Source organism: Taudactylus pleione, unplaced genomic scaffold (assembly GCF_031769625.1).
Source record: "Taudactylus pleione unplaced genomic scaffold, aTauple2 ptg000377l, whole genome shotgun sequence".
In the NCBI taxonomy this organism is placed as follows: domain Eukaryota; kingdom Metazoa; phylum Chordata; class Amphibia; order Anura; family Myobatrachidae; genus Taudactylus; species Taudactylus pleione.
In genome coordinates, this window is record NW_028284778.1 from 8,165,001 (window position 1) to 8,177,494 (window position 12,494).

The following is a 12,494-nucleotide window of genomic DNA, read 5'->3' on the forward strand; positions in this document are numbered from 1 at the left end:
CTAGCCCCCCTCTATCCTGACATTCTATGTATGTAATATTTATTACACCCTGTCATGGTCCCTAGCCCCCCTCTATCCTGACATACTCTGTATGTAATATTTATTACACCCTGTCATGGTCCCTAGCCCCCCTATATCCTGATATTCTCTGTATGTAATATTTATTACACCCCGTCATGGTCCCTAGCCCCCCTCTATCCTGACATTCTATGTATGTAATATTTATAGAACCCTGTCATGGTCCCTAGCCCCCCTCTATCCTGACATGCATGTAATATTTATCACACCCTGTCATGGACCCCACTACATTTAATATTCATCACACCCTGTCATGGTCCTCAGCCTCCCTCTATTCTGACAGTCCCCACTGCATTTAATATTTATCATACCCTGTTTATCATGCCCCCCTCCCCCTGACTTCTTACTCTTTTCTTTACAAGTTCCCACATAACTACACTTATTATCCAGCCCCCCCTCTGGGACACACACAGGTCCTCCACCCCCCCGGCACCCATATGCAGACTTGCCGCTACCAGTACAGAATGGAAGGCGGTAAGTTAGTGCGTCACCAAGTACGTCAAAGCTTCACGGGAATGGAGGAGCTGCGTGCTGCCACTGCACCTCCCCCGAGATTCAGCCATGATGTGGTGGACATTATTATTAGATGTCGTTATTTGTACAGCTGCCTGAGCTCCTCCGTCTAACCGCTCAGTAACCTGTGGTGATGGATCATTGAGCAGGGGGGTTTCTAGATAACTCAAACACCCCCCTACGTACGTTGCAGCCACCCGCTACACCACCCGCTCACCCAGAGGTGGATTTAGGCCTCATAGTGCCCCAGGCAAGATAGTAGATTTACGTTCTTTACCTGCCTGATTTCCTTTACTCTCCTTCACTAACCTCAATATTTTTAACTCCCTAAACCCACACCTCATACTTGTTACCCATATTTACCTCTTCCTCTGGAACCACCTCATTTCCTTCGCCACTCATTTTGGTTGGGGATAGATCCTCTTCAGTAAATGTACTCTGACGTCATAATTTACTGTCCACGGGGATATTTATTGGGAATAGTAACTGTAGCAAACGAAGCGAGCCACTAAGCCCGAAGTGTGGCAAGCGAAGTGAGCCCACGAGGGTAAAAGTTTCTACTGTTGGTGATCAGATACTTCATTTGGGACAAAATAAGTGTTTTAAGGGCATGGAGCCACACTTCCGCCCTCACTCCATGTCACGTCCGGGTACATTAACTGAAAGGGGATCTATACACAACCCTCTGATTGTCTGCCTATAGTTCTTTCTCCTCCCTTTACACCAGCCTCTATATTTTTTCCTCTTCACCTACATTCCCTATCCAGTCCCTCTTTACCTTGCAACTTTCCCCACCCATTCCTCTCATTCCCTTCGCCTGCCTGATTCCATTTTCTCAGTCTTCACCAGCATCAGTAGTTTTAGCTATGTACTTGCCTCATTGCCTTCCATCCTCCATCATCCATGTTACCCCATGCCTCTTACCTACCCTCTCCAACTTAACCCCATTCCTCCTGCAGCCTGTTATAGTACACAACATTCTCTTGTGCACAAACACACACTTACGTCAGCCCCATAAAGGCTACATTACCCCATTGTGCACACCCGATCCCACACAGGCGCGCACGCTCTGCCCACTCCCCGTCTGTACCAAGCGGGATCAGGGAGAGGTGAGACTCAGAAAGGGATTACTTACAGAGCGGTCAGAGCAGCAGGGAGCGGAGTGTTGTCAGGTGGGACTCGGAGTAGCATGTGAGGCAGCGGTTTCGTCTGGGCTGCCAGTGAGAGGAGGGGGACGGGGCCTCCCTCCAGCTCTCTACTGACCTGAGACTGCTGTATGAATCGTGGAGGGTCTTCTGTGTAACAGACTGTCACACGCACGCTGATGCCACACATGATGACCCCCTAGTTCAGCTCACCCCTCCCTGTCTCTCGGCGCTGGTTAAACACTCTGGGGTCTATTTACTAAGCAGTGTTAGGAGAAGTGAAAAGTCAAGAATGAAAAGTGATAAGGTGCCAGCCAATCAGCTCCCAACTGTCATCTCACAGGCTGTGTTTGAAAAATTACAGTTGGGAGCTGATTGGCTGGCACCTTATCACTTTTCCTAACACTGCTTAGTAAATAGCCCCGCAATCATTTAATATAAACAAAAAAAACAAAAAAAAACTTGATTGTAATGCCGGTGCCGCCTTGTGGTTAATCCAAATTTGCGCTCAGAAAAATTATTTGTAATTTTTCGGGCTCTATTTTTCTGAAACCCTCACAGTAGGTTTCCTGGGACCTGCAGCGCCGAGGGCATATGCATCACTGTCTTATAATCACCACTTAGTTTGGACCTTCTCTAAGCGCCCTGTTCTTTGTTGTTTGTTTTTCCTACAAATTTGCGCTCACCCCTGAAGTATTCAGCCCGCTCGCCACAGCACGGCATAGGTCACCAGCTCACGTCCGACCCCACCCACCACAGCACAGTACCTGTTCACAGCTCACCCCACCCACTACAGCACCAGTCACCTCCGCAACACCAAACACCTACCCGTTTACACTTCATCCAAGCACAGGCTGCAGGGTCCTTCTTCACCCCGAGTCACGGAGCCGCAAGTCACTCACTCCCTGCAGTGACTCCTCCTACTCTTTTTATAGAGTGTGGCCGAGGCATCAATTACTCAATAAGAAGCCCAGGGATTGGCTGTAGCGGAGCGCATCCCCGGGGACCAACCCATTCTTGAAAAGTCCTTGGTCCTCAATATCGGGTAAAATACGCGCTATAGCACATATTTGTGAACACTGGAGATTTTATATATATATATATATATATATATATATATATATATATATATATATATAAATACTCCTCCACTGTCTCATAAGAAACAATAAAAAAGAGCACCAGCACACCATCCATATAGCAAAAAAATTCAGTGCATTTATTTAAATTGAAAATATGCCATCTAGCTGCATTCAATAAAATCTTATACTTATCGGAGTTAAAGTAAAAGATTCAGGCATGCTGATGACTCCCAGCCCCGACAGCTGTTTCGGTATTACCACCTTTCTCAAGAGAGAGCCATATTTACTATGCCGGCAGAGGCCAAATAAATAATTCTTTACCCGGTTCTATTAGATGCACTTTGTCTAGCATTCCACTCAGCATCTCGTTTTTTGATGTATTAGTTTCAATTGAGGCAGATGCATTCACCACAGCAATTTTCAAAAAATGTACAGATAAGAACACACTCCTCTTGGCCAGCAGCTTCCATCCCCAACCCTTAAAGACGGGTTTGCCTAATTCGCAATTGGTGCGAGTAGTGAGAACTACCTCCAACCCTGATAAGAGTTCCTGAGGCCTTACAGGCGATGGGTCAAAACTTTATTAATAGGGGCTACGACGTGAAAGAAGCACAGGAGGCCATCCAGAAGTGTTTACAGTTGAAAAGAGAGGATGTTTTGTATTCCGATAGAAAAATGGACAAAACTGAAAGGATGATAATTTCCAGCACGTATTCAATCACCTCAACGTTGATGAGGAATGTCATCCTGAATATATTGGCACATTCTACGAAGTGACCCTGTATTGGTAAGTAAATGAAAGGCTAGAAATGGTCGTGCGCAAAAACCTGCAGCATGTATAGAGATAGACAAAAGAGGGTGCTCCCAACGCCTCTTAAAAAGGTTAACGTGACAATTAAAAATAGCAATCTCATTCACATGCGCTGGAATATACATTAAGTAACATTCGAGGGGACCTTCCTCACAGGTTGACACAGCGGTCTGCCCCTGTTGGGATCTTGATCCCGTCGGCATCCGCTGTCGGGATTTGAACCAGCGGCTTCAATCCCATTGAAGTCAAACAGTAGAGGGCGCTGCTCACCTAGACTAACTGAGCGGCCGCCAGTCAGTCTAGGTGAGCAGAGCCCTCTACTGACCGAACTGGGTCATACTAGCCTGCAGGTCGGTGCACAAGACAGGCGATGGGACGGGACACTGAAAGAAGCAGAATGCTTGAGAACAGTGTATGACTTCAATGGGATTGAAGCCGCTGGTTCAAATCCCGACAGCGGATGCCGACAGGATCAAGATCCCAACAGGGGCAGACCGCTGTGTCAACCTATGAGGAAGGTCCCCTTGAACGTTACTTACAGGAATGTAATGTATATTCCAGCGCATGTGAATGAGATTGCTATTTTTAATTGACCCTTTATTGGGTCCATATTGTCAAAAAGACCCACTTTTCTGTTACAAACGCAGTCCAAATCTGAAGGAACTCATAACCTTTTCAGATGCGAGGAAGAGGGTCAGCATTAACACCGGTTGGCTTAAACCCAAGGCAGGAGCCTTCAAATGCAGCGCATATATTAATTGCCGTTATTTACAAATGGGAGAAAGCTTTCGCCATCCCTTTACTGGTATATCTTACCAGCTCCGACACCGCATGACTTGCGAATCAAAATATATGGTATATTTAATTATACGTCCATGCAAAAAAAATCTATGTGGGCAAGACCATTGCGCTCCATCGATACTCGATTAGAAAAGCTGCCTTTACAATTGATACCAGAAGACTTCCTGTAGCTAGGCACTGTATTGGTCATGGTCACAGTATGAAGAACTTTATGTTTATGCCGATAGACTACATTCCCCCACTAAGAAGGGATGGTGATAGACACAAACTACTTTTACAATTTGAATGGATATACAGATGCATTTCGGTTTTCAAATGATCTATCTTACGATGTGTAGGCTTTGACGATAGATATCATAATATGCATATTAAATATTTTGCAGAGGTATTTTACTATATGAGATTAGTCTATAGATTTACAAACCAAAAGTAAATGTTTTCGGGTTATGCAATATGTTAGCATACATATGCCCTTATGATAACATCAACGATAATCTCTAACTATTACCATACTATATGGTGATTTTCTGCATTAGGTATTAGGGTTTCATGTATCCTGTAAGTGTTTTGTTACTTTTTGTGTGTGTAATGTTTACTAGTACAATATTTACATATCAGCCAGTGGCGTCTCTTCCGCTGCTCTGTGGTTCAGTGCGGCCGTCTCCGGGGACTGTTGTCTGTTATTACAGCGTTTGGGGACAGGCGGCGCTGCCCGACACATGGGATTTGTTTACATTCGGCTGGGTCTGAGACGTCACTTCCTGTCTGACGGAACCCTGCGGCTGCCCGCTGTTTGTGTGGGGAGGCTGCATGAGTTTCGTTGTCCGAGGATGAGTGTCCGAAGGCCTGTTAGGTGATGTCCGTCAGTTGTTTACACAGGCGAGTGGCTTCACCATTAGTATGTTTGGTATTTATATGGCCTCTGGCGGCATAGTAAATATGGCTGACCCTTGAGAAAGGTGGTAACACCAAAACAGCTGTCGGGCTGGAAGTCAACATGCCTGAATCTTTTGCTATAACTCCAATAAGTATAAGATTTTATTGAATGCAGCCAGATGGCATTTTTCATTTTAAATAATTGCACTGAATTTTTTTGCTATATGGATGGTGTGCTGGTCCTCTTTTATTGTTTCTTATGAGACAGTTGAGGAGTGCTTTTCTGTGATAATCTGTGGCCCTGCACCGCGACCCCACTACTTGACACAATGGGCGGAATTCAATTGTTTTCGCGGCCCACATGTCCAGTCTAAAGTAACAGGAGTTTGCGGGCCGCTATGCAATTGTTCCAGATTTTCGTGCTGATCGCGCCCAAAGTGGTCGGGTTTAGCCGCGTAAAGCAGCTAAACCCGACCAAAGTGCTGGGCGCGATCGCGAAAAGTGATGTTTGGGTGCCCAAACATGTCACTTTTCAGCTCTCACCCCCTTGGAGCTGCGAGCTGAAATGTAGCGCTGTCAGCTGATCGTGCCCGACAGGAGCAAGAATTGAATAGCTCCGTCGGACGCGATGGGGGCAGGAATCAATTGAATTCCGCCCAATGTGTGCAACTATGGACCGAGATATATATTGCCCATTCCTCTGAGCCATGATGTATTTGTCTGACCATAAATGATACAGATAATCACTATATCCCATCACACAGCTGGTCAGTGCTGAGGGGTTATTGGCCCTGGTTAGACCAGGCTTTATATCGTCTTTCAGTTACGTTCTGTGTATTTCCTGACTTATTGCGCTATACGGACAACACCTCAGTCATTTCTTACTGATACTATTATAGGTTAAATTTTATTATTAGTAGGTTGTGTGCCCCCCAAAAATATGAGATATGGTAAGAACTTACCCTTGTTATCTCTATTTCTACGAAGTCCATAGGGTTCCACAGGATACCTTGGGGTATAGGTGTGACGTCAGTCATCGGGCACCATAGAGTTAAGCTTTCAGCCTCCCAGGATGCACTAGGGTCCCCCTCCTATACCCCGCCCCCGAGCCAAGGCACCTCAGTTAGTTACCAAGCCATAGGAGGAGAAGGAAGAGAGAGAAAAAAGATCTGGACACACACAAGAATCACATTCTCACCAGAGGGAGACGGAAAAACCGGTGACCAGAGCAAAGCCCATCTGCAGCACAGGTGCGACAGGGCGGGAGTCCTGTGGAACCCTATGGACTTCGTAGAAATAGAGATAACAAGGGTAAGTTCTTACCATATGTCATATTTTCTACTTCAGGGTCCATAGGGTATCCACAGGATACCTTGGGGATGTCCCAAAGCAGTATCCTTTAAGGGTGGGGACGCTCCTGTGCCGAAAGGAGAATCCGCCGCCTGAAGGAAGCATCCGGAGAGGCGAAGGTGTCAGACCTGTAATACCTCACGAAGGTATGGACAGAGGACCACGTAGCAGCCTTGCAGATCTGGACTGCAGAGGCACCACGTCGAGCTGCCCACGAAGGACCCACAGACCTAGTGGAATGAGCCTTCACAGAAGGAGGAACCGGCAGGCCTTCATGAAGATAAGCTTCAGAAATAGCCATACGGATCCAGGCTGCCAAAGTTTGCTTTGAAGCAGGCCAACCCTTTTTATGGAAGCCATAGATGACAAACAAGGCGTCCGACTTCCTAAACGAAGAAGTGCAGTCAACATAAGTCCTTAAGGCCCGCACAACATCCAAAGAGGCCTCACCCACGGAAAGACCAGGTGAGTTAAAGGCCGGAACAACGATTTCCTCGTTAACATGAAACTGGGAAACAACTTTGGGAAGAAACTCGGGCCGAGTGCGGAGCACTGCCCTGTTCCCATGAAAAACCAAGAAAGGGGGTCTACAAGAAAGAGCCCCTAAATCAGAAACATGTCTGGCCGAAGCAATAGCCAGAAGGAAAACAGTCTTAGCTGTTAGCCATTTAAGATCCACTGAGCCCAGTGGTTCAAACGGCGGTCCCTGGAGAGCCCTCAGGACCGCAGCCAAATCCCAAGGTGCCACAGGTGGAACAAAGGGCGGCTGAATGCGGAGAACACCTTGCATAAAAGGTACGCACATCCGGGATTGTAGCAATCCTACGGTGAAACCAGACAGACAGGGCCGAAACCTGTACCTTCAAAGAAGCAAGGCGAAGCCCATGATCTAGTCCCGCTTGTAGGAAGGCAAGTATCCGAGACAGACGAAACTCCCGCGGTGCATAACCTCTCGGTCGACACCACTGGAAGAACGTATGCCACACGCGATGGTATATCCTCGCGGAAGACGGTTTCCGAGCTCGTAACATGGTACGCACTACAGAACTGGAAAACCCCCTGGACTTCAGCATGGCTGTCTCAACAGCCACGCCGTCAAAGACAGCCGAGTCAGGTCCGGGTGAAGACAAGGACCCTGTGACAGAAGGTCCGGACGTAGCAGCAACCGCAGAGGACTGTCCACGGACAGACCCTGAAGGTCTGAGAACCAGTGCCGTCTGGGCCACGCGGGAGCTATCAACAGGAGCATCCCTCCTTCCTGTTTGAATTTCCAGATTACCCGTGGAAGAAGGGAGACAGGAGGGAACAGGTATGCGAACCGGAACGTCCACCGGACGGACAGAGCATCCACCAGAGACGCCTCTTCTTCTCTTGTGCGAGACCCGTACACCGGCAACTTGTTGTTGTGCCGGGACGCCATGAGGTCGATCTCTAGAAGACCCCATCTGTCCACCAGCAGTTGAAAAACGTCCGGGTGCAGGGACCATTCCCCCGGATGAACGTCCTGGCGACTTAGAAAGTCCGCCTCCCAATTTAGCACTCCCGGAATGAAGACCGCTGATATGGCCGGAAGATTGCGCTCCGCCCATACCAGGATCCGAGAGACCTCCACAAGAGCCGCCCGACTTCGGGTTCCTCCTTGCCTGTTTATGTAGGCCACGGCGGTAGCGTTGTCCGACTGGACCTGTACCGGACGACCCTGGAGAACCCGATGTGCCTGCTGGAGAGCATTGAAGACCGCATGGAGTTCCAAGATATTGATTGGAAGCTCCGCTTCTGTCGGCGTTCACCTGCCCTGGAACAAGTGCGGACCCGAAACTGCTCCCCAGCCCCGAAGACTGGCGTCCGTTGTCAATAGGACCCAATTTGGAACCCAGAACGGACGTCCCTTGCTGAGATGGGTCGTCTGTAACCACCAGGCAAGGGACAGGCGAACCTCCGGGGTGAGCACAATCGTCTGGGATTTCAGAGACTGAGGCAGCCCGTTCCACTTGGACAGGATCATGTGCTGCAGAGGTCTGGAGTGAAACTGGGCATATTCCACCATGTCGAACACCGACACCATGGAGCCCAGTAACCTCATCGCCGAGTGTAGAGACACCCGGCGGCTGTGCAGACAACTGCGCACCCTCGACTGTAAAGCAGAGATCTTTTCCCCTCGTCACGAAGATCCTTTGCTGTTCCGAGTCCAATAAGGCTCCGAGGTGCAGAATCCGCCGAGACGGGCTTAGAGTGGACTTCTGCCAGTTGATTAGCCAGCCGTGCCGTTGCAGTAGCGCAATGGTCAGGTCCAAGTGGCGTAGAAGGAGCTCTGGAGATCCTGCCACCAATAAAAGGTCGTCCAAGTACGGCAACATGCGGACTCCCTGCAGCCGCAGAGAAGCCGCCATGACCGCCATCACCTTGGTGAACACACGTGGTGCTGTCGCCAGGCCAAAAGGTAACGCCCGAAACTGGAAGTGGTCGCTGCGGATTGCAAACCTGAGGAACTGTTGATGGCGCAAAAGAATAGGGACATGCAGGTAAGCGTCCTGTATGTCCAATGACACCATATAGTCCCCAGGTTCCAGCGCCAGAATGATGGACCGTAGGGTCTCCATCCGAAACTTCGGTACCCGCAAAGACTTGTTGAGAGCTTTGAGGTTGAGAATCGGACGATACGACCCATTGGGTTTCTTTACCAAAAAAAGATTTGAATAGAAACCCTGGCCCCTCTGGGAGAATGGAACAGGCACTATAACTCCAGCCTGGAGCATAGTGTGCAATACCTTCCGCAGCTCCATAGCCTTGTTCCGGTCTGATGGTAGACCCGTGGTGAAGAATCGAGCCGGGGGTCTGTGCCGGAAAGAGAGGGCATACCCGTGGGAGACCACCTCGAGAACCCAAGTGTCTGTCGTAGTGACCGACCAACACTGGGCGAACTGCAGCAGGCGGCCTCCCACTTTGGGATCCCCCAAAGGGAGGCCCGGACCGTCAGGCCGCAGGCTTGTCATCTGGCTTAGGGGCCGGACGTCTGGTACTCCATGCCTGCTTCCGAGGCTTGGCCGATTTCTTAGGGCGAGCCTGTCGAGGAAAAGACTGTGGTTTGGGCCTGCCCTGGGCCCTATAAGACCGAAAGGACGATGGTCCAGAACCAGAAGGAGCAGCGGCCGACGGGAGACAAGTCGATTTGGCTGCCGCCAGCGTGGCCACAATCTTGTCCAGATCCGGACCGAAGAGAACTTCTCCGGTAAATGGCAACGCCTCCAAACCCTTTTTGGAATCTGCGTCCGCCTTCCAGGATCGCAGCCACAAGGTGCGACGAGCAGCCACCGCTGCTGAAGAAATTCTAGACACCAGAGTACTAATGTCTAAGGCCGCCTCGTTGATATAAGTGGCCGAATCACAGAGATTACCAATCAACTCCGCCTGTTCGGCCGGACAGTCGGAATCAAAAGACGCCTCTAATGAATCCGCCCAGCGCTCCATCGCTCTGGCAACCCAGCAAATGGCCATAGCCGGCCGTGCTGCCCCCCCGCAAGGGAATAAGCGGACTTCAGGCAGATCTCTACCTTGCGGTCCGTAGCATCCTTAAGGGAGGACATGGATGGCATCGGCAATGTGGCACTACGGACAAGACGGGTCACGTGAGAATCCACCTGTGGAGGGGATTCCCACTTTGCAAAATAATTATCCGCGAACGGATAAGCCACTGCCAGGCGCCTCTGCGGCTGGTATCTTTTGCCAGGCTGTTTCCACGCCTCCTCTAAATGGTCCACTAACTGACCCGAAAGAGGAAAGACTGTGGCATCGCCCTTCACATCTTTAAAAAAGGCATACTTGGATTTAGCCGCTGGGGGAACTTCGTCCTCAATCACCAAGGCTGTGCGGACTGCCCGAATAAGTCCAGGAATATATACCTTTCAGCGTCCTTAGTATGGAGAGGTTCCTGATCGTAAGGATCCAGAATCTCCCCATCATCAGACGTCCCCTCGTCATCCTCATAAGGAGCCGACAGAGACGCCACCGCCCGTTTATGTGGCCGCATCACAGACTCCCCTTGCAACACATCCGACAAGTGCTGTACAGAACTCGTCAGGGAGTTAACCCACGCCGGCTCCTGAGAAACCGGGAGCGGGGAAATAGGGAGACTGTGGGGTACCACCAATTGTCGTGGGAAACCCTGCATGGGTGACGACACCACTGACTGCTGGGACAAACCCATCGGCGTAAACACGGGCTGCGGAGCTAACTGGCCCACTAAGGTTTTAAGCGCCTGAGCGAAACAAGCCCAGGGCGGCTCCTGTACCGGTGCTGTAACCGTAATAGGCCGCGCCATAGACAAACACTGCCGGCAGAGGCCCTCCGCGCTACCCTCCCCCTCCGCTAACGGTACTTTACACGTAGTACACTGTAGCCGGAGAGGAAAATCACTTTCAGACATGATGTGACCCCTCTCACCAATTATATATTAAATAGGCGAGAGACCACCCTGCAGCACCGCACCGCAAGGGCTTAGCAGAAAGGACAGGGACAGTAATAAAGCTGACAGTTAGATGAAAAATTACAGGCAGCAGCGCTAGCACAGTCACATACAATGCAAAGAAATATCAATTCCTGCACTAACAGCGCTGATCACTCAACTACACAGACACAGGGCCTGGTAGGACACAGCGCAGCATACACAGACCTGACACAAATCGGAGGAGAGGTATGCGGGGGGACCCAGACCACGATGCTTCCGTCCAGTGCTTCCAGCAGCGTTCACCATGCGTTGGAAAGATGGCCGCCGAGGAGCAGAGAGGAGGCTGGCCTGGGGGAGGAGCGCTGCTACAGGACCAGTCGGCAGTGTGCAGAGAGGGCTGTGTGCAGCAGGGGAGGCGCCGGCTGTGAGACAGGGAAGGCGCGCTCCCCTGGCATGCATTTAACCCCCGGGACGCCGCAGCGCTACCGCTCTGCTGTGGTCCGCTGTCCCAGGGGGTAGTGGAAGCACAGGTACATACCTGACTCCACGCTGCAGCCAGTCCCCAGGGAGCCCCCTGCCTGGGGACTCTGGACCATGTAACAGCGGGGACCCACCGCGGGACCCCGCTGCTTACCTTGCTGTCCCCCTTGAATCCGGCCATGGTCCAGAACATCTGGGGTCACCGCTAGCTGTGACCCCAGATGCTCACCAGCATTCCCGGATCGGTACCGGCGTTCTGGTACCGGCGGGGGTGTAGGGAAGACAGCATGGACGTCAGGACTGACTGTCCATGCTGTTCATCCAGATGTGCAGCCACAGCTGCATGAAGAAAAAGCTTCAGGGGCTCTTCTAGCCCCCACTCCAACAGGTGCACCCGACTCCGGCCGGGCACCAACTGAGGTGCCTTGGCTCGGGGGCGGGGTATAGGAGGGGGACCCTAGTGCATCCTGGGAGGCTGAAAGCTTAACTCTATGGTGCCCGATGACTGACGTCACACCTATACCCCAAGGTATCCTGTGGATACCCTATGGACCCTGAAGTAGAAAGATAAAACTTCCTACTTCTGTTGTTGAACCTGTATAATGAAAATGCAGCACCAGAGTCTGCTCCAGCTGTATATTAGTAACAAAAGATTCTGCTCTACCTGTATTATACCGACACTGGGGTCTGCTCCACCTTTATAATGAGAAACCTCTGTCTACTTTCCCTGTATAACAATAATAAACACCATTACCTGCTGCCAGACACGGCAATAGCCGCTCTCTACCTCTTCCTGATCCGACTCCAGAGCCACCCAGAAGTTAAAAGAAAAACCGCCCCTTCCAGATAACCACGCCCCGCCCGCTCATCTCCGTGTAGCTATTGCTCCTGTCTGCCCTCCACTGTTTCCTTAG

At 50.5% G+C, this 12,494-nt stretch overlaps 1 protein-coding gene across 1 annotated transcript in view; it reads right to left on the minus strand.

Moving 5' to 3' along the window:
* The window catches only part of LOC148508120 (uncharacterized), a 44,745-nt gene extending 32,321 nt beyond the window's left edge, over positions 1 to 12,424 (minus strand). Inside the window, exon 1 of the mRNA XM_088445207.1 lies at positions 12,335 to 12,424. The gene's annotated coding sequence lies outside the window, so the exon portion shown is untranslated. The remainder of the gene's footprint in view (positions 1 to 12,334) is intronic.
* Between the last annotated feature and the right edge of the window lie 70 nt (positions 12,425 to 12,494).